This window comes from Mus musculus, chromosome 3 (genome assembly GCF_000001635.26).
Source record: "Mus musculus strain C57BL/6J chromosome 3, GRCm38.p6 C57BL/6J".
Lineage (NCBI taxonomy): Eukaryota > Metazoa > Chordata > Mammalia > Rodentia > Muridae > Mus > Mus musculus.
The window spans coordinates 86,669,462-86,693,183 of record NC_000069.6 but is presented as its reverse complement, the minus strand read 5'-3'; the positions used below and the strand labels follow the sequence as shown (position 1 = coordinate 86,693,183).

At 38.7% G+C, this 23,722-nt stretch overlaps 1 protein-coding gene and 1 pseudogene across 10 annotated transcripts in view; one reads left to right on the top strand and one right to left on the bottom strand.

Annotated features, from left to right (window-relative positions):
- The window catches only part of Lrba (LPS-responsive beige-like anchor), a 559,239-nt gene that overhangs the window by 89,511 nt on the left and 446,006 nt on the right, over positions 1 to 23,722 (bottom strand). The window lies entirely within an intron of this gene.
- Positions 20,941 to 21,417, top strand: Gm3788 (predicted gene 3788; annotated as a pseudogene).

Below are 23,722 nucleotides of genomic sequence, written 5' to 3'. Positions count from 1 at the left end.
AAAGTTTTAACACTTTCAAAGTAGCACTGTCCTCTATAAAGTTCACACTTGAGAACCAAGCACTCTAATTACAAAAAAGAAAAAAAAATCATACTATTTCAAGAGGTAAGTTGACAATTTTGTGTTGAGCCACATTCATAGCTATTCTAGTGTCATGTGACCCACTGGCACCTTCAGGTGAGAGCTCTATCTCAGCAATGCCTTCCCTTCCCTGGGTGTCTTTGTTGTGGATGGGTCAGGTGCAGTTTGTATTTTGATGTTAATTCTGCTCATCTGGGAGGGGCTGAGGAGACTCTCAGGACTCAAAGGGAGGGACCTCAGATGAACTTCCCAACAATGGGGAGAGGAAACTTGTAGAGTCCACTTCAGTAGAAAGACAGGGCATCAAGTGAGGGATGGGGTTGTCATCCCACAGTCGAAAACTCTAACCCAGAATTGTTCCTGTCTGAAAGAACTGCTGAGCTAAAAATGTAGAAGAGACTGAGGGAAAGGATGTCCAGTGACCAGCCCAACTTGGGATTCATCTCCAAGGCCTGACACCATTAGTATTACTGAGGCTACAGTGTGCTTACAGATAGAAATCTAGCATGGCCATCCTCTGAAAGGTCTAACAAGCAGTTGACCAAGACAGACACAGATACTTACACCCAACCAACGGACAGAAGTCAGGGACCCCTGTGGTTGATGATGGAAAGGCTGGAAGAAGCTGAGGAGAAGGGTGACCCCATAGGAAGACCAGCAATCTCAACTAACCCAGAACCTTGAGATCGCTCAGACACAGCCACCAACCAGGCAGCATACGTTAGCTGATCTGAGCACCCCCCTCACCACCACCACACACACACATATATACAACAGAGGACTGCCTGGTCTGGCTTCAGTGAGAGAAGATGCACCTAACCCTCAAGAGACTTGAGACCCCAGGGAGTGGGGAGGCCTTGTAGGGGTGGGTGGGAGAGGTGAGGATATTCTTTTGGAGACAGGAAGGAGGAGGAATGGGATAAGGACCTGTATGTGTGGGGGGAGCAGATGGGGTGGGGGTAGGGATAACCAGTGGACTGTAAAAAAAAGATATTTTCTACTTACTGTCTTTGCTTGACAATCTCATCTAAAAGACATGAAATAACAACTGCTTTTCATAAGCTGGCTATTTGTAGCTTTAACTTCTTCTGTACTTGAGTAAATCACTATGCTTCTAGATAAAAATGAAAAGTGCTTTTATTGAGGATTTTTATTTTTTAAGATGCTACAATGGTAAAGATCATAATTGTCCATGGATAGAAATGAAAGCAAGGTCTCTGACAAAGTTTCCAAAAGGGAAATTCATACACAGATCACAACTCCAATATAAAAAATGTCAAGATGTAGGATACTATGTAACACAGGGAGCAGATAAAGCAACTTGTGTGTGACCTTTACAGGGAGGAGACAGAGAAGAAATGTGTGACTGCCTTACAGACAGCTAAGAGAGACCAAAATAGTTCTGGTCAATGTAATATACTGCCAGCATGTAAGGTAAGTCTAACACCAATGTAAGAAACAAAAAGCTGGTCTAACCACAAATGTCTACAAAAAGAATGGTAAGACAGACTATTAGCAAGATCATCAGTAGTTACTCAGAAATCAGAAAATGCAAGCTTCAGAATATACATTTACTAAATTAATATCTTACTTATTCCTATTATTACTTGTATATTAATAATTTCTTATTTATATTTATATCCATTAGGAAAAGGTATTAACCTTAAATAAATGTTTACCTAAAAATTCATCCTTAAATGCAGTGGTTCTCAATGTGCGGGTTATAACCCCTTTGGGGGTCAAATGACCCTCCCACAGGGGTTCTTTAAGACCACTGGAAAACACAGATATTTACATTATGATTTATAGCAGTAGCAAAATTACAGTTATGAAGTAGCAATAAAAATAATTTTATGGTTGGGGTCCCCACGACATGAGGAACTAACTATATTAAAGGGTCACAGCATTTGGAAGGTTGAGAACCACTGCTTAAATGTTTACATATAAAAATTCCTTAATTAAAAATAGTAACAGATAAAAATCAAGTTTATGCTTTAAAACTGTTGCTTGATTTGCATGGCTGTGACAAGATGACTGTAAGGTTATAGGGGTCCAGTCCCAATAGGCCACTTAATCACAAATTGAGAAAAGTACATGTCATGGTTAAAAAAATAAAAAATCTCTAAGTTCAAGAGAAAAAGGCCAGGTATGGAAGTACACACCTCCAATCCCAGGACTTGGGAAGTAGAGGCAGGAGGGTTAGGAGTTCATGCTCACTCCCTCTGCAACACAATGTAAATAAATGGTTAAAATACAAATTTAGCAAAAGCAGTCACATAGCTGTGCTACAAACTGAAAAAGTTATATAAGATATGGTTCAAAACAATCACAAAGTCTGATCACTCTTGATAACCACTCATAGCATATGTTCCAGAAATGCGATGCATTTTCTCTGGAGAAATCAGCCTTAGCTGCATTATTATTATTAACTGGAATGGAATACGCTGGACCTTTTAGTTTTGTATCCTAAGACTATCTACATATTGTTGGGTATTATACTGCCACAGTTATGTTCGTGAAGTCAAAACAGAAGACAAGCTACTGTATCCATATTTAGAGAAACAAATAAAGAGCATAACTCCATTCTTAAATCGACATAATCTCTTTTCTGGATAACATCTACAAACTAATGATGAATTAGCCTGCATCCATTAAGAGTTTCCCTTTCTCCCATATCTTACTTTCCCCTCAAACTAAATGAAAAATGTACTCCAGATCATAGGTTTAATTCATTTAGAGTTTAATGAACAATCACTCTAAGGCCGACTCTGCAAATCTCCAGAATCAGTTTTCTGGGCTTTGTTTTGATTTGAAGATTTGTTTTATTATGAGTGTTTTGCCTGCATGTCTGTATGTGCACCACATGTGGTATGTATGTATGTACACATGCATGCAAGTATACCACATGTGTTATGTATGTGTGCATGAATTTATGCGCATCACATGTGGGTGTCTTGGTGCCTACAGAAGTGAGAAAAAGATACTGAAGTTACAGATGGTTGTGAGTTGCCATGTGGAAGCAGGGAACTTTCAGGACCTCTGCAGAAAGGTATTCCTAATGGCCAATCACCTCCCCAGCCTCCAGGATCAGGGTAGAAATGTTACGTAAGACCGTATATTAAAATATGTCTATATGGAATTTTAAAAAATTCAAATTAACCACACATCTTCCTCAGGGATAGCAGAAAGATAAGTAGGTAATGCAGTGGTGATGTACACAGCTTTACAAGCAGATTGAATCATCTGTAGTGATGTCTTTGTCTATTGTTTCTATAACACTAGCACTAAGGAAAAAGATATTCTTTTATTGCTGTGGTAAAATACCATGACCAAGGTAACATATAGAAGGGTTTTTGGGAGCTTATGGATCTAGAGGAGTCTATGATGGAGAAATGAAGGCATGAGAATCTGTTCACATCTTGAACTGCAAACAGAAAGCAGAGAGTGCACTGGAAATGCCATAGAGCTTTTAAAACCTAAAAGCCCAGTCCCAGTGACTTGTTTGTTCTTACAAGCCACACCTCCTTAACCTAACCCGACATCTCTGCCAACCTGGGACATTCCAGAATCTGAGCACATTCACAACCAAACCACGATAAGATGCGCAGTCTGCCCTTTAAACACAGATGCTTTACTTGGGGATGTGACTATCAGGCCCTCCCCTTCTGTCCCTCTGCAAAGGAACGAGGCAGGGCGAGCCTCCTCCTCCTTGTGGAATGGTGTGCAACTACTCACAGCAAGAAGCGTCCTTAAATAGAAACCTAGCGTTAAATCTCCCAAACTAAACAAAGACATAGCTAGAGGACTAGGGTGAACAAGGTATTTAATTTTATACCTTTAAAATAAAGACTTGCTTGGGGAGATGAAATAAAAAGTATTTTAGTTTAATCAGATTATATTTCAATCAGATTTTAAAAAATGAATATTCATGTGTACAGATTTATAGAACACAAACATCATCTAGTTTTTTTCTTCAGAGCAAAGAATTAAAAAGAAAGTAGGAGAGATAGGATAAAGTATTCAAATGACTACTAGTTTGGTTTGTAACCAGCACTATAAATTTTCATGTTTCTCTCTTGCAGGCATTTGGAAAAGCCTCTAGACGTCACACAGCTAATGGCTGAGCCCCACAGAGCTCTGTCAGTATTCTAGACCTCTAAACCTAAAGTCATAATCTTATTTTCTGATTTTGATTGCATGAATCTTAGATTATAAATTTCTATTACAAATTATTACTTCAAAATGAAATAAATTAACATTCATGGAATATACAGAAGAAAGTTTGAAAAAATAACTGTATGTTAAACCACTCTAGACAAAGGAGAGCAATAAACTAAACTGGAAAAAATTTAAAGTTGAACATACAAAATAATAAGCTAAGAAGCAAAAGAAATAAAGCCACTGTGTAATGTAAAGCTATCTCTGGAAAATGAGATTTGACAGTTATTACAATTAGATTAGAGAAGGTGCAGGACAGAGTGAGTCATGGTTCTAAAATAGAATAGACTCGTCTTTTCTTCAGCATTTGCTGGAAAAAGGTTTAACCTTCTTCTGTATTACAGATCATCTTGAGCAAGTAGGCCCATGTAAATATAAAAATAAATACCTGCTTATATATAAGCCCAAACCCAAAGTCATATCTATAAATAAAAGTTATACCAATAAATCTATATATAGTCACAGCGAGGCAAGAAGATAAAACACACACACAAAAACAACTTTACCAGTGAAAATGTTGAACAAACTTATTTAGTTTGTCAATTTACTGTTGTTTTATTTTCTACTGCAAATAACTTGCCTGACTCTGTGGCATCTACTGTACTAAAGCAGAAAGGACACAACTGGGAGATTAAAAACAGACAAAGAAAAAGAAAAGAAAGGAAATAGAAAAGTAGGAGAAGGAAAAGAGGAAGATAGACAGACAGGAGGAGGAGGAAGAGGGGCAAATTGGCTTAGTCAAGCTCTCCCGGGATGGCGTGCTGAGTTACCAGAGCAGAGATGAGGGGTTGAAAGCTACTACTGATAACTGGTGGAGGCTGAAAGTGCTGCCTAAGTGCCTGCTGTCTGTCGGAAAGGAGGGAGGAGAGGCTGGAGCTGGGGGATGCCAAGTGCATCCCAGCCAGCAGAATGAAAAGGAAGCATTAACAGCAGTCCCGGGGGAAGCAGAACAGCTATCCCATGAGCCAGAGGGCAAATATGGCAACAGCAGAGGAGCAGCAGCTGGATAAAGGGATAAAGAAATAAAGAAACCACAGGAAAACTGGCAGCTTGAGGCACACGCCTGCCTGGAAATAACACTGCCATCTTTCTACTGCCAATGGGTTATTAATCAACAACCAATATGCAACACACTGAATTTGCTCAGCAACATTACATTAAGCCTGGATTTAACTGTGCAACAGCAGTTCTGCTGAGAACATACACTTATACTCTCCCGTGCCGATTTCACAATGATTGACAACCCACAAGGAACTCTAAAATAATTACAGCAAAGAAAAAGCAGTTAAATATATCTTATAAATTTTATCAAGACACTGTAGAATTTTCCAGAGTATAATTTAATAAAGTCAAAGAGAATACATATCAATATTTCTTGTAATGTGTATTAGTGTCCCTATGATAAAGAGATCTGAAGAGAAAAAAACACTCAAAGGAACTTCTAAAATAACAAATTATTCTTATTCATATCCCATTCGAGAAGGCTGCAGATGTCATGAGGAAGAAGTCTATGTTACACTTTTTAAGAAACAAGGTAAACACAACAATGAGATTCACTCTTCTTTTTAAAGAAGTATTCTAAATTTTAGCATAAAATCCAAAGAAAGATACATTCAGCACTTGGCCTGAAGAATAGCTCAGTGGTTAAGAGCACTTGTTGTTCCTGCAGGGGACCTAAGTTCGATTCCCAGCACCCACATGGTGGTTTATAACCATCTGTAACTCCAGTTCCAGGGGACCTGCCGCCCTCTTCTAACCACCACAGGTATCACATGGTACACATATATACAAGCAGGCAAAATACACATAAAATAAAATAAATAATTTAAAAATTTCAAAAAAAAGACTCAGCACATATTTTTTTCAAATTACAAGGCTTGATATATTTGATAAACTGCAATACAAAATTAATCCAATAAATTCCACTGTCCTCAGAGTAAGCAAATTTTGTCTTATCAGAATTAGTGTAATTTAAGACTAGTACCATGATGAAAAAGTCCTACTATGCCTGGGAATAGAGATCAATGGAAGAGTGCTTGCCTAGTCTGAATAGGGTGCTGGGTTCAATACTCAACACAATAAATAAGAGATCTCCAAGCTTAAGAACCAAAAGAAAACAAAAATCTAACCTTAGAAGCAATGAAAGACAACAAACTAAAAAGCAAGAATTATCAGGAACTAAATGATGTGGGAATTCAGGACATGGGAGAGTGTTGGGGTGAAGCAGTTCACAGAAGTAAAATTTAAGATAGTTCAAACAACATGGATTTGAGCAAAAGGCATTTGAAAGGAAAACAGAATAAGAAGCAGAAGAAATAAAGCATCTGTGTAATGGAAAGTTATCTTTGGAAAATTAGACTTGACAGTTATTACAATTAGATTATAGAAAGTATTAGGAGAGAGAGAGAGTCATGGTTCAGAAATAGAATAGCAAGATGGGGGATTTCAAACTGCTCGGGCTTCAGAAATGCATGGACTGGGTGGCTTAAACCACAGCATTTAACTTTGAAGGCTAAAATTCTGGAATGCAGGCTCTAGTAGGTTTGATTTCCTAGCCTCAGATGGTCATCTTCTGGCTCTGTCCTCACAATGTGGAGAAAGAGATCTCGGGTGATTCTTGTTTTTTTTTTGTTGTTGTTGTTGTTTTTTTATGTCATCAGCTCTCTTGTATCAGGGCTCCACCTTTAAAACGTCATTTAACCTCAGTCACCAGAGAGAACATGTCTTCAATACAATCACATGGCTCATAAACAAACTTTGGAACAAGGTTTGTACAGCATTTTAGCCTTATCCTCCCTAAATACATGTCCCCATTTATAAGCTCATTCCACTCCACCACCCCAACAGTGTCAACTCATCTCAGCCACTTTAAAGTACAGTCTTACCTAAAAACCATCTAAGTCAGAAATGAGTCCTAAGACAAATTTCCCAAGTTATGATTCTGTGAACTCAAATTAGATGGTTCTTCCATAATGCAATGGTGAGGCAGATAGAGGTAGATGTTTGCATTCTAAGAAGGAGAAACAGAAAACAAGCAGATATACAATCTGTAAAGAGTGTGGGAAGGTTAAAGTAAAGTTATATAGAATAAAGTGCTTAAATGAATTCAAGGTTATTACAGTAGAAGTCTAAATTGCCAGAAGTCAAGAGTCTCTCACCAACCACTGTATCTCAAGAGCTGTGCTGACAATATGACGCTATCTAGTCAAATGCAGCGATTTAGATTGAGATAATAACAATTTAAAACTCAGTTTCTCTGTACTTCCTGACACAGTTCCCATGTTCCATAGCCACATGAGACAAGCAGCTACAATAGACAGCTGCATCATCCTAGAATATTTAAGTAAACAGTTCTTCTCAGGAGCCTAGACTTTCAAGAGAAAGCTACACGCCATGGTCAAGTCTCATCATCTCACTGTCAGGTGCCAGCATTTTCAGTCCAGCTCCTCAGTGTGAATGCCTGCAACACCAACATGCAACAGTGCATAGCCCAGTGCCATGACAGTGACAGTGACTGCGTGAGAACAATCTGCCTTGGGTATTAAGGTCTGACTGCTTTTATTGCTTTATCTTTTATAAATGGCATTCATTCTGCATGAGAATGAATAGCCTATTTGTGACTAGCATCAACATTTATTCAGAATAGAGGTTGCGTACCTCACAAACCTTGGAAAGCAGTTCTGTTCCATGACAAAGCATCCTGACCGAAAACTCAACCTCCTACTTTGCCACATCATTTAAGGTACTCCTGAAGGTTTGAATACCATACATATTAAACAGAAAAGGCGTGTTTTTACAGACCTTGAGATACTTCCCCAGCTCTCATGTTAAAGAGTTACAGACCCTAAGATTAAGCTGACCAATTCTTTTGATGAGCAATAAGCCACAGAGAATACTTTTCCTTGAATAATCTGTTTTCTTGATAAAACCCAAGCACAGATGTCCTTTCTGTGGACTGACTTACATCTTGGGCATTTGCTGAGACCTGGGAATGAGATGCTTTCTCCCAGGAACATCTCCCACATTTCCTGCTTTACGTTTTCTACTATTTCCCATCCCACATCTTTCCTGCACGCAAACCTTTGCTACTCTCTCACAGTTGTCCCAAGTCTACAGCTGTCTCATTAAGTCATGACTCTAATGCTAATCAAAAACAAACCCTTTTCCTGTTCCCTCTTTTGTACCGCTTGATCTTGCTTTCCACAATACCTTCTTATTCCATAGGGAATAGGAGACAAATAAACAATTTCTTCCTCAAGAAATTCAGACTAACTCTCTACAAGTTCTCAACGAATTAGAAAGGGCAATCGGCAGATTCATCTGACCATAGGTGTGTGGGTTCATTTCTGGGTCTTCAACTCTATTCCATTGGTCTACTTGTCTGTCATTATACCAGTACCATGCAGTTTTTTTTAAATCACAATTGCTCTGTAGTAAAACTCCAGAAAATCAAATAACCCCATTAAAAAATGGGACTCAGAGCTAAACAAAGAATTCTCACCTGAGGAATACTGAATGGCTGAGAAGCACCTGAAAAAATGCTCAGCATCCTTAATCATCAGAGAAATGCAACTCAAAACAACCCTGAGATTCCACCTCACACCAGTCAGAATGGCTAAGATCAAAAATTCAGGTGACAGCAGATGCTGGCGAGGATGTAGAGAAAGAGGAAGATTCCTCCATTGTTGGTGGGATTGCAAAAAGAATGAATTTATGAAATTCCTAGGCAAATGGTTGGACCTGGAGGGCATCATCCTGAGTGAGGTAACCCAATCACAAAAGAACTCACATGATGTGTACTCACTGATAAGTGGATATTAGCCCAGAAACTTAAAATACCCAAGATATAAGATACAATTTGTAAAACACATGAAACGCAAGAAGAACGAAGACCAAAGTGTGGGCTCTTTGCCCCTTCTTAGAAATGGGAACAAAACACCCATGGAAGGAGTTACAGAGACAAAATTTGGAGCTGAGATGAAAGGATAGACCATCTAGAGACTGCCATATCTGGGGATCCATCCCATAATCAGCTTCCAAACGCTGACACCATTGCATACACTAGCAAGATTTTGCTAAAAGGACCCTGATAAAGCTGTCTCTTGTGAGACTATGCCGGGGCCTAGCAAACACAGAAGTGGAAGCTCACAGTCAGCTATTGGATGGGTCACAGGGCCCCCAATGGAGGAGCTAGAGAAAGTACCGAAGGAGCTAAAGGGATCTGCAACCCTATAGGTGGAACAGCAATATGAACTAACCAGAACCCCCCAGAGCTCGTATCTCTAGCTGCATATGTATCAGAAGATGGCCTAGTCGTCCAGCATTGGGAAGAGAGGCCCATTGATCTTGCAAACTTTATATGCCTCAGTACAGGGGAACACCAGGGCCAAGAAGTGGGAGTGGGGGGGGGTATGGGGGACTTTTGGGATAGCATTGGAAATGTAAATGAAGGAAATACCTAATTTAAAAAAAAAGGAAAAAAAAAGTCTTCTTAAAAAAAAAAGAAAGAATCTGGTGACCAGTGCTGTATTAGTTCTCTTCTGTAGCTGTGACAGAGCATCATGACCAAAGGAAATTTATGGATGAGGGTTTATTTATTTATTTTTTTATGGTCCCAAAGGGATCATGGTAGGAAGGCATAGCAACAGGAACAGGAAGCTGAGAGATTAAATCCTTACCACAGCATGAAGCAGACACACAAAATGAAAGGCTCAAGGCTTTGGACTCTCAAAGCCTGTGACATATTTCCTCCAGCTAGGCTGTATCTCCTTTTAACCTTTCTAAACAGTGTCACCGAATAGGACCAAGTGTCCAAATGACTGAGCCTACAGGCAAAATTTCTCATTCAAACCACCTCAACTACTCTCATTTTTTTTTTTTTTATCCGAAGGAAATGGGAGCTGAGAGAGGAGTTTTCTGTGTAGTCCTTGCTGGCTTCAAATAAGTAGACTTCCTGCCTCACTCTTTCAAGTAGCTGTGATCATAGGTGTGTGCTAGCATGCACAGTGATAGTCTTCAAAAAAACCCAAAAAAACCAAAAAATACTCAGATGTCTTCTCTCTTGCAGAGTTCAGTGTTTTAGCAAGTTAAATTTCAAAATATCTTGTCTAATCTTATTGAATTACCTTCAGTTTTTATACAACCAATGCAAAGCCTTTGCATACTTTCCCTCTCTTGTCTAAAATATTCATGTAAGGATGATTTTAGCATGGGTTACTATAATGAACCATAATAAGGTCATTGGCCTCACAACAGAACTCTGATATGAAGCACCAGCACAGGAGCTGGATGTAGTGGCATATATATGCCTTCAATCCCAGAACTTGGAAGGCAAAAGCAGGCAGAGCTCTGCAGAGTTCAAGGCCAGTAAGGGCTACACAGTGAGACCATTTCAAAAACTGAAACAAACAAACAAACAAACAAACAAAAGAAGGCTAGAGGGATGACTCAATGGTTAAGAATACTGACTGCTCTTCCAGAGGGTCTGGATTTGATCCCCAACACTCCCCATGGTTCATAATTATATATAACTTCAGGTCCAGAGGGATCCAACACTCTCCTCTGGCCTTCACAGGCATCAGGTACACACCTGATACACAGACATACATGAAAGCAGAACATCCATGTAAATGAATGAATGAATGAGTAAATAAATAAGTACTGGCATGATTCCTTTTTTTATGAGAATGAGGACCTTCTTCCTGATTTGGGTACAGCTACTTTCTTCCTCAGTCTTCACCATGATGGTGGCAAAAAAGGAGAGAATGGAAGAGGTAGGCAGGGAACATACACTCTTTGGTTTCCCCCCCACCTTGTTTTTGTTTTTTGTTTTTTCTTTCTTTTTTTCTTTTCCTTGAGACAGGGTTTCTCTGTGTAGCCCTGGCAGTCCTGAAACTCACTCTGTAGACCAGACTGGCCTCGAACACAGAAATCCGCCTGCCTCTGCCTCCCAAGTGCTGGGATTAAAGGCTTGCGCCACCACTGCCCGGCCCCCCACCTTTTAAAAAAGATTTATTTATATTGTGTGTGTGTGTGTGTGTGTGTGTGTGTACCTGACCGTGTACATGCAGGTGTTCACGAGGGCAGAAAGTGTGGAATCCTCTGGAGACTGTTGTTATAGGTGGGTTGTGAAGTACCACATGTGGGTCCTCAGCATGAGTCCCCTCCAGACCTGTAGCTCTTTTCTTATAAAAGTGGTAATCTTAATTACCATGAGGACTTTTCCCATATACTAAATATGGGAAAAATAAACAGTTCCATCCATAATAGTTAACAAACTCATCCTTCAGTGCCCAACTCCAATGCCTCTCAACTTTATCCCTCAAACGCAGCTGAACTCTCATCTATGCTTACATTGATTATTCCTATTAATAGACTGTTAGTTCCTGTATGGCAGCGATTCTGAGTCTTCCTTGTATAGTGTGAGGATTGAGTACAGTGTTTGGCAAACAATATGTGACATTAAATATTTGCTGAATGAAACACTAGAACTTTAGAATAAGAGAGATATGCTGCAAAGTTTTAGTGCTTTTCTTTATTTAGAAGCCATGCACGGTAATAGAATCTCTCTCCCTCCTCTATAACTCCTCATCTAAATTTCTCTATAACCACTAATTTCTTTGGAGTTAAAATGCAGGTTCTACAAACCAGCCCCAGATTACGAGTATTTAATTCATGAACTACAGACACTTCTACCTGAAGAATGGGCTGAACACAGTTTTACCAGAGTAATAAATAACTTCAGATGCCTTTGTGAGATGCTTAGCCATAGGGATCGCCTATTAATTTTCCCTTCTGAATATATTTTCACATGAAGAAAGTATTACCAATCATTATTTTATGGTACCACAGCAGAGAATCTTTAATCTTCTTCTACATAACAATTCTCTGACCATAATGGCCAAGTGATCATTCCGTGCTGTATCTATCCTAAATCTATCACAATACTTAAAACATCCTGCTGATTTTCCATGGCCACTTCCTACTTACTGCCAAGGATTTAAATAACTTAATCATGGTCAAGATCCAGCTAACTAATCTGACCAATCTTCACACATTTCAACTGAAAATATGTAAGGCAGTCTAACATATCATGTTTAGATCATAAACTTTTATGAAGTTACTAAGACAATATGAGGATACAAACCATATGGTCAAAATTATTAAATATGTTAATTATACTGCTTAATTTCAGTTGAATTAGAGTTGCATGTAATAAATATTCTCTGTAATGTAAAGTTTAGGGCATTATAAGTGGGGGTCAGTAATGAGAATAAATGGAGAAATAAAATATACCTGCAATTGTATGGAATTAAAAGATAACAGTCACAGTTTCTGTATCTACATGTCAGAAGGACTGAAGTGGAAGTGAAGTCTCTGCTTGGGCCACAGAGTTAATGAAGATAAACAGGTAGAATCAGAAAAAAGGCAGATTCCATTCATTCAACATTAAAAAAATGTTTAACAACAATGTCTGTGAAGATATACTTCAGGCTTAATTTCTATGAGTAGGAGAGGCACCATGATAACAGTAGTAAGGAGTAGGTTCCGTCTCTAGGAAACCTAAGGTACTGCTGGCTTAGTAACACAGTACTGCTCATCATGTGTAAGGCCCTGCGCTTCTTCCCAGCACTCAGCCACCCACTCACCCAAAAAGGTAATCCCACCTGAGACTGAGACCAAGAACCATAATTCTATTGTATACTTATATGACTGTGTAAACGCAACCATAGGATTAAATGAAAAACTTGTTACTCTAACCATTGCACATGGTTCTTTCTTTGTTGTTGTTTCTTGATTTTGTTCTTTGAGACTGGCTTAAAGCTCACCATGTAGACCAGACTTAACTCAGACTTCTGGTCTCCTATGCTGGCATTGGGATTGCAGGTGTATACCATCAATCGTGGCTGTCAAGTATCAGCACATAGGAAAGATGTATGGGTATGCATTTAAATTATTCTTTATTTGGAAAAAAAATTCTTGTCAGCATCCTCTTTCCTATAAAGTAATGTGTTAATTTTATGTGCCATATTGATTAGGCTAAGAGAGGCCCAGGTAGCTAACAGTTGCTATTTTGAGGACTCTCAAATATTTTCAAGAGGTTTTTAGAAGAGATTAGCATTTGAGTCAGAATCTAAGCCTTAAGAATCTTATCAGTGTGAGCGAGCATCATCCAAACCACTGAGAACCATCAGAGAAGAAAGAGACAGGGGAGAACTCGCTCCATAACTTGAGCCCAGACATGCATATTCTCTTAACTTTGGATATTACTGCTTGAGGTTCTTGGGTCTTTAGATTCTGTGATTTACACCAGTGGTCGCCTGTTTCTCAAGATTTCTCTCACTGTAAGAATTCTATCAGTGGCTTCCCAGGTGTGGTTTAAACAAGAATGCTCCCCACAGGCTCAAGTATTTGAACCCCTGGTCAGACTTGGTGCTGCTGCTTTGGAAGGTTATGGAACGTTTAGGCAGTAGAATCTTACTGGAGGAAGTATGTCACTGGGGGTGGGCTTTGAGACTTTCAGCCTCATCTCCTTCCTGCTTGTTCTGCTTCCTGTGTGTGGCTGACATGTGATCTCTCATCTTCCTGCTACTGTCACCATGCTTGCCCTATCATTATGGACATCTAGTTAACTACAAGCCCAAATGCTTAAGTTGATGTTGATATTTTATAGTATTTTATTATAGCATAAAAAATAATTAGTACAGCATACTTAGAGTTTTAACACTGGCTCCCTTGGTCAAAATCTTGAACTGAGTTACACCACAGGTTCTCTTGGGTCTCTACACTAAGACAATTTATGTCTTCAATAATTATGTGAGCCAATTCAAAAGCTTAATCCATCCCCACCCCCTGTACTGTTCTTTCTGATTAGTACTAAGCATTTTCTCTAACATACAATATGTCACATCGTCATTCTACAAATATAATTTTGCTCTTTATTTAAGTTTTGAAAAAATAATACCTACTAAAATAATCTGACCAGCAAAGAATAAAGAAATCATCTAAACATCAACTATTAAAATGTTGCTAGAGATCTGTTTCATAAGAATATTTTTCTTATGCATCTATAAACAAATACATTAACTCACATCTACAATTTTTATCATCTGAACCATCCTTTTTTCATTAATTTTATTTAATGAAGATAAATAAATTAATTAATAAATTTTGAGTTTTTTTAAATGAAAACCAGTAGGTGAAAGTATTTTTCTCATTCAATTCATATTTTCATTCAATAAATCTAATATAAAGTGCATTTTCAAAGAACTTTCTATATAACCACAACCTATTATAGCACATGTGGCAATAGAACTACCCCACAGGCAGCACAGTGGGGTGAACATGGTCAGCATGCATTGGAGTCTCAGCTCAGTATACTAATGATCAATAGTCATGACTTTGGCAAGTTACATAAACTCTGGCTCAGCTGCCTAATATAGAGTAGAGAAATAGCACTTATCTCACAGGACTGTTGTAAGGATTAAAGAAACTAATCCAGAATATATAGCAGAATATAGAACATATTAAATGCTCAGTGAGACACAGTTACCTTTTTCTTAAAAACAAAAGCTTGAATTGAACAAAGCTTTATTAAAATAAAGAACAAATACCTATGAAAAACACACAATGAAGAGTTAAAAATACACTAAATGCATTGCAGTATCTTCTCTAGTGCAGAGAACAAAAAAAGTTGACAAAAGAAAACAGAGAAGACTAGAGGTTTTCATCGAAGGCATTGGATTGTCAGGACAGAAACATGGTACCTGTTGAGAGGATTAATCTTACACAACACAGGCCAACTACAACAGGGAAGGTGTCACTTAGAAAGACTTAGAACAACTGAAACCACTGTGTAGTGAGTGCGACTGAGGGGAGGAAGTGAAATGTGTTCACAGGAAGAGGCAGAGGAGCCCAGGAGAGGAAGTAAGCCAATAAGCAGAGTACCTTAGTGGGCCCCAAGGAAAAGAAGAGGGAGATGCTGTCACTTAAATGGGAGACCTTACTTTTTCTCAGGGTCTCTCTGGTGCTGTAAGAAGCTGCTGTTTTTTCTTTGTCTTTGTGAAACAGAGGACAGAATTCAGGACCTTACATATGCAAATGTGCAAGCCAGGAGCTGGAGCTCCTCTTTTAACTTGGCCACACTGGGTAGGCTGGCCTTGAGTTTTCAGTCAGGCTCTGAGCATGTGCTCCTGTCTCAGCCTCCTGTGTAGCTGGGATTACAGTACTGTGCTATCAGGCCCAGCTAAAGCTTTATATTTACTGGAATATATTTATTGCAACTGGTACAAAACATATGTGAAAATTTAACTTGTGCTTTTAAATAATTAAATGTATATTTCCTAAGTATTATAGGGGGACTATTGATGATGGGGGGACTCATACAGTAATCATTCAGGGCAATTTTTCAGTATCCATTTTGAAAATTACAACATAATCTGACAAATATAAATATAGCTTACCTAAAATCTAGAACATTCTATTATAATATTTCAGCTCCTTAACTTTAATAAAATTATTATTATTACTACTACAACTACTACTACAACTACTACTACTACTACTACTACTACTACTACTACTACTACTATTATATTTGGGAGCTTTCAAGACAGGGTTTCTCTGTGTAGACTTGGCTATCCTGGTACTTGATTTGCAGACCAGTCTGGCCTTGAACTAACAGAGATCCGCCTGCCTCTGCCTCCGGAGTTCTGGGATTGAAGGTGTGCATCACCACACCTGGCAACTTACTCTTTATATGTCTTATAATTGTTGTTCATGTTTTATGCATAAGCCAGTATTAGAAATTGCCTATATTTTATTGAAATACCATGCCTATCCTTCATGAACTATTTTGTGTCACTTACCGTATGGTTCTAAACTGGCTATGACATCTCATATCAACAGATTCATGCTCAGGTGGGTCAATCACACAAACACATCAAAGAATAAATTTTCCTGTTACATACACACTAAATTTTTCAAACAGTATTTGTAAGACTCTCCAATTTAGGGAGTATCTATTTTACGAGTATCTGTTATAACTTATATTGCCCTATGGTGTCAAGTTGGCCATTCGTAGGATGATCCTGATGGAAACATAAACAAGTCATCTGCTGCTGAGATGCAGATTACATTGCTCCCAGGCATGGGGACCATAAATTATGTCATTGTATTTTTAAAAGTGATCAAAACAGGATCTATTATATGTCATTTTTGGTATACAGGATTATTTAAATAATTGTAATACAACTTTATGAACACTAAATTAAGGAGATAACGTACAAGGTTATTCCAAAGATGTTTGTGAAAAGACAGGCAATTAAGTGGTTACTGCAGGCTGAGTTATACCCACTCTAACATGACTCCATATGTTGGTATTTTAACCTCTAGTAACTCAGAATGTGACCTTATCTGGAGATGGATTATTTATACAAGTAATCATGTTAAAATGAGGCCCTAATCCAACAGACTGGTGTCTTTATAAAATGAGAACAGGGAGACAGATATACACATAGAGAGGAAGGAATGGGGAGACTGGAGTTAACACTGTCCGGTGGCTTTCACAGGAAGAAGTTCCTACATAGGCCTTGAACCACGAGACTATATATTTTTGTTATTTTACCTACCTAATATACAGTACTCTGTTACAGAGATTCAAGAAGCTAACACTCATAGCTATAGGTAAAGTTACTTCTAAAAATCTATATTATCTAGCAATAACAAGTTACACTGCATCCTATATTGAGGGCAAGAATTCTATAAAGGTTTTATTTGCTCAGTTTACAAAACTGATATATGGGGAGCATATTAGAGAAAAGCATTTTATCAATACAGACTTAAGAAATATATAACTGTAGTCACATAAGGGAATATAAGGAATATAACTATTTCTAGAATGTAGGAGCAAATACCTAGGAGTAAGGCCATGAAGCACCTAACTTACAACTGAAGGATTTTATAAAAATATGTGTGTATATGTGTTCATAGTCTGTATACGTATATATATGTACACACATATTTATGAAGGAGAGGAAGAGGGAAGGAGAAAACATACTAAGGAGGAGGTTAAAATGTTAATAATAGTAGACTCGAGTAAATTTCATATTTGTTATGGTTTAAATATGAAATCTCCCAAAGGCTCATGTGTGGAACCATTGGTTCCGGCTCATGACATTATTTTTGGAATGTTGGAAATGTTAGGGCTGACACCAGAATGGATGGATGAAGAAGGTCATCAGGAACACATCTAAAGGTCCCTGGTCTGTCCCCGGTCCCTTCCTATCTCTATTCCCTCAGCATCAGGAGAAAAGCAGGCTCCACCACAGGCGGCTATTATCATATTTGCCTCAGTAGATAACTCCCCAAGTAGATAACTCAGTCACTTTTGAACTAAATCTTCTGAAACTGCTGAGACAATCAGTGCCCAAATGCAAGGATTAGAGACAGTGTTCCGTTGCCCTACATGATGAGCCATGCGTGTGTCATGTGCCTCCCTCGAATCTTTTTATAACCCGGGCACATTTCCCACTGCATGTGATTTAAATGAGAGTATATAGCTTACATAGACGCTTTCTTAACACTCATTTGGAGTAACTGTCAATGGGAGGAAAAATGGTGTATCTTTTCATATATATATATATCATAACCCCACAACTAGTTGTTTTATAGTATTATATATAACCTGAAGAATACTCATATTCTAATGATAGCTCTAAAACAGAGCGAAAGAAATCAGAGCATTCAAAATGAAGTCATGCAGGAAAAGACAAGCATGTGGCAATCCTTTTTTTTTTTTTTTTTTTTTTTTTTGGTAAAGGTCACTCTCTGGTTACCACACTCAAGGAAATTTGCCATTATATACAAAATTCTTCACTGGAAGCAGTTTGTTGGATATACACAGTTATGGGCAAGTCAGACATAGACACCACAGTAAACAGTCATCTATTGGGTGGCCGGTGCAGAGCTGCACGGAAGCATCTAATGCAGAACCAACCGCAGCAGAGACTGCTTTCCAGGCCGACTGCCGCAGGTCACAGGGCACGGTGCCTGGAGTAGGTGTAGTGGTGTCAGGAGGGGTTAGACGCTTCTTCCTGGCCTCATAAGCATCACTGGAAGCAAGGTGGGAGGGAGCCTTCCTCTGTGAATTCTACTTCCACTCTCAATCTCACGTTGTAAGCCAGTTAGTTTCACTCTGCACCTCCAGCCATTATCACCAGGCCCTGGCAGGATGATGACTACCAGTCAGACCTGGCAGCACAACCTGTGATAACTCACATGAAGATTAAGAACTAAACAGCACAAGGGAAACACTAGGCTGCTCTGCTTCTTTCCACCCTCAACCTCCTCTTCCTCTTCTACTTCTAACCTCCAGAGAACTTCACGCTCTCTCCATGAACCCTGCATCACCAGAATTTTGTTTCATTTCGTCTTCCTGATGTCAGTACATCAAGTTATGCCAAGAATTTAGTGAAAGAACCGACTAAATAAAAACTGTGCTGAAATGATTTATGTCAGCCTACTGATTAAAAAGCTCAATAGAAGGGAGAGGCAACCCAAAGACCAGGGAAGTACAGGAAACAGACACATGACAACATGGTCTCAACAAACTGGAAATAGCAGTCTCTACTGCAGAAGTATGACCGTTCTGATCTAAGTACCAGGCACTACTTTACTGGACAAAGACGCTACAGGTTAACATGCCTGCTAAGATCTTTCAAATTTACAGTTACATGTAGCACTACAGACCTGTCTATAATCCCAGCTATTCAGGAGGCAGACAAAAGAGTGATTTAAATCCAGGAGTCTGAGACTAGTCTGGAAACACAGCAAGATCTCATCTCAAGACACTGAAAAAAAATTTAAATAAGAAATTGGTAGAAAACAAGTATCCATTTAATAGCAAAGAAGAAGATTAGGAAACAGCAAGACCAAAGATTAAAGGAAGTGGTACACATGAATCCTACCATAACAACAACAGCATCAACTGGGAACAAACACTTCAGTCTAAAGGTCATTCTAGATAAATAATATGAACTAACAATTTGCTATCTATACAACTCCCACATCTTAAAATTAAGGTCTATATAGGTTGCAAATTAAAACAGTAAAGTTAGCTGGGCGGTGGTGGTGCACGCCTTTGATTCCAGCACTTGGAAGGCAGAGGCAGGCGGATTTCTGAGTTCGAGGCCAGCCTGGTCTACATAGTGAGTTCCAGGACAGCCAGGGCTACACAGAGAAACCCTGTCTCGAAAAAAACAAAAAGACAAAAACAAAAACGGTAAAGTTTTATGATACAGTCATTAAAGAGCTAGAGTGGCCCTACTAACATTAGCCTATAACACAGAAAAACATGCTGAGGACCAGGTGTAGTTGTGAACACATTTAATCCTAGCACTCAGGAGGCAGAGGCAGGCAGATCTTCAAGATTAGCATGGTCTACATAATGAATTCCAGGCCAGTCAGGAATAAGACCCTGTCTCAAAATAAGTAAGTAAGTAAGTAAGTAAGTAGCCAATCAACCCAGGGACAAAGGTGAACCACTTTCCCCAGAAATGTACACGGATCATGAGCACTGGAACAAACTAATCCCCACCTTGCCCCTACTCCCCACCCCTTGTCAAGTTATCAGTTCTCCTAATCCCTGGAAATGTAAATGAAGAAATGACTTTGCAAAGCCATTGATTCAAGTATTCTGGGATGGGAAGATTATCCTGGTAGCCCAAAGTATAAGAAAGAGTCCTAACAATATATATGTGGGGGGTGTGGTGGTGGTGGTGGTCGGCATTTTACAAAGAGAAGGCAGTATAAACACAGAGAAAGATGTCTTCTAGAAGAAATCCTAAACTGATTTCAGACTTCTGGCCTCTAAAACAGTAACAAATAAATTTCTGCTGTTATAAAGTACTAAATGCTTATAGTGGTTTATTCTAGTAAACACAAAGAACTAATCACAATGGAAGCCAGTACAATAAAAGGCAAAATTTGACAGAATACTTGGAGATTTCAGTATCTCACTAGGAAAAAAAAAAAGGACAAATTTAGATAATCAGTAAAGATATACAGAAGAACTGGAGACAATAAATCAATTTGACTAACTGATCATTACAGCATACCTAAAAAAATTAGCAGAATTTGATTTTCTCAAGTATATATGCTGATTCATAGAAACTCAAGTGTTAAATGAAACAAAGTATGCTCTTCAACTGCAATGAAATTGAAAATGCAAATAAAAAGAAGAAAAATAAAAAAAATAATAAAAAATATTTGAAAATTAAGCAGCACACATGCCCACAAAACAAACCAACAGAAGCAAGCTTACACAAAATATCAGAAACTGTTCTGAGATGAGTGACAGCTTGAAACACAATGTCCACATTTACAGACCACCGCTGAAGCTACACATGAAAGGAAATTAGTAGTTATAAAAGGTGCTATGGGAAGAACAAAACCAACTGCTGGGTTTTCCACTCCTAGAAACTAGCAGAGTAAAATGAGTTGAAAGTGAGGAGGAGGAGGAGTAAAAACTCAATGGAAGAGAAAACAGAGATATTATAGAAAAATCAGTGGACCAGAAGGTGAGGCTTGAGAAGTTTAACAAACCAGTAAGTACTGGCATACGTGGTTAAGAAAAAAGACACGGTCTCTTGCTGCAGCAACGAGAGTGGGAGCACCTGGAGCGTGAGCTCGGAAGGAGAATCCACGAGTTGTAAGAAAATGGCAGACAAGCCGGACATGGGGGGAAATCGCCAGCTTCGATAAGGCCAAGCTGAAGAAAACCGAGACGCAGGAGAAGAACACCCTGCCGACCAAAGAGACCATTGAACAGGAAAAGAGGAGTGAAATCTCCTAAAAGCCTAGGAAGATTTCCCCACCCCACCCCACCCCGCCCCATCATCTCCAAGACCCCCTCGTGCTGTGGAAGAAGAGCCACCTGCAAGATGGACGTGAGCCACAAGCTGCACTGTGAAACCCGGGCACTCCGAGCCGATGCCACCGGCCCGCGGGTCTCTGAAGGGGACCCCTCCACTAATCGGACTGCCAAATTTCACCGGTTTGCCCTGGGATATTATAGAAAATTATTTGTATGATTGATGAAAATAAAAACACCTCGTGGCAAAAAAAAAAAAAAAAAAAAAGAAAGAAAAAAGAAAAAAGACACCACAAGTGACCAAAGAGCACTCAGGTGCTATCACAAAAACCCCAGAGATAGCACAATGAGAAAATGCTGTTATAAAAACACTCTGCTTACAAACAGATAACTTAGTGAGACACAGATGACTAAAGTCAACTCATGAAAAATAGAAAATCTAAATAAATCTATGGTAACAAGAGAAACTGATACTTAGAGAGTCAAAGTCTCACAAATGTAAGTTCACACTCAGAGAGCAGCTGCAGTGATCTCCATCAAATATTAAAAGAAGGTATCGTCTGAATTCTCACTAAGTGTGTCACTAAATGGAGAGAAAGCATGCTCATGTTATATTCACATTTTAACTTCTCTTTCAGGACAACAAAGTTCGTCTGCATTATCCTTTAAGTGTATAGGTTCAACCCAGTATTTAAAGTTTTAATATGCTTTTACCTTTGTTTGTAGCATATGATTGGTGGTTTGCAATTTTAATTTTGCTTATCTGTCTCTTACAGGTTGAACTGTGTCATCTCAAAATTAATATGCTGAAGTCAACCTCACAGCACCTCACAAGATGGCCTAAGCGAAGACAGTACAGTTACTGACAATAATGTCATAATGTGGATCCCGATCTGAGGATATGTTTAGATGAGAGAAAGTTTCCAAGCAGAGACACTCACAGTAAGAGGATCACATGAGGAGAAGCACAGAGAACACAGTCATGGAAAACCCAAGTGATATCTGAGCAAAAAACTCCCTCACAACCTTCAAAAGGAAACATCTGCCACCTTGGATCTTCCCATTTCTGTTGCTTCTACTCAGTTCAGGTGACTGGTTACAGAAGCCCTGGTGAACTAATGAAGAAACTATCTTGGCCACATAAAGGCTCAGGTCCTTCTTTCCTCAATAGATCCTAAATACAGCTCTAAATAGACTTTCTGGATGTCCTGGTGTTTCTAGGGTCAGTACTAGACTTTTAAAAATAAATGGGTATCTAGTTGGTCAGCTCTCTCTGAGATGTGCTCTTGGCCCCAAGAATATGAGGCACTGGACCCACAGCTCTTCAGGATCAGTCTGTCCTGGTCTGCCACGATAGAAGCAGACCAGTCATGATGTTGCGAGCCCATAATCCTAGCACTACAGCAGTCAGAGACAGGAGGATTGTGACTAAGTTCTTTTGTTGTGCTCTCTCCTCTCTTCCTCCCCTTCTCCCAGGCACACACAAGAAACAGAGCTAGTACCTCAACACCAGTAACCATTAACCCCTCCAAAAGCCCCAAATTTTCATTGTTTGTATTGGCTTTTCACCAAGATTGTAAACAAATTTGGAAAGTATTACATAGTACATCTACTGTTAAAAATGGGGTCTATGTTTGTGTGTGTGCCACAGCAATCATGTAGTGATTACAGAACAACTTTTGAGAGCGGTCCTTTTCTCTCAGCACAGGTTCCAGTGTCCCAGACCTTCATCAGACTGTCAGGCTTGCATAGCAACTACTTTTGTCTGATGAGCCACTTGCCAGCTCTAGAGTCCAACTTTGGTAAAGTAAATATTTTATAGTAAATTATATAACAATACCAATCTATCATGTGATACATCTCTTTTGCTTATTTTTGTATTGTCATTTTAAAAACTGATTTTTCCACAACAATTATATAACAAGACCCAAAACAAAATATAGTAATTTAAATTATTTTTTTCAATGTCATATATATGTGCTCCTGTTTTCTAAGATGAAGGATATGTAGCTGAAAATCACTATTACAAACTACAACTACCATGGCTGTTTATAATGTTGTCCATGTAAATATTAACATGGTAAATGTAAAGTTAACTAGAAAAGGAACAATATGGGAAAAACATGTAAGCCCTTGGCATTTCAATTGTAAAAAATAGAAAAAAAAAATACTGTTCACAAGAGGCTGGTTTCTAAAATGCTATTTCCTGTAGTTCTCATTAAAGGCATGCGATCCTTACTTTCAACACTTGAGGCATGCTTGAAAATGGTACATTTCCTGTTCAAAGGGAGAAGTTCTCAAAGACTGATCTCATTTTCATAGAGAAATAAGGTCTCTTCTGGTTTAAGTAAATAGATTTAAGTTATAGCAATAGATGGGGAAAGGAAAACTCTACAAGGATACTGGAGAAACAAAATCTGTAATTTTTATTTTCTGTCAAAGAGAGGTATAAAAAAATAACCTTTCCAATTTTCTTATACATCCTTGGATGATACTGGAGAAGTAGTAAAATATTTTCTTTAACTTGTCGAACAATTGATTGTCATGTGACTA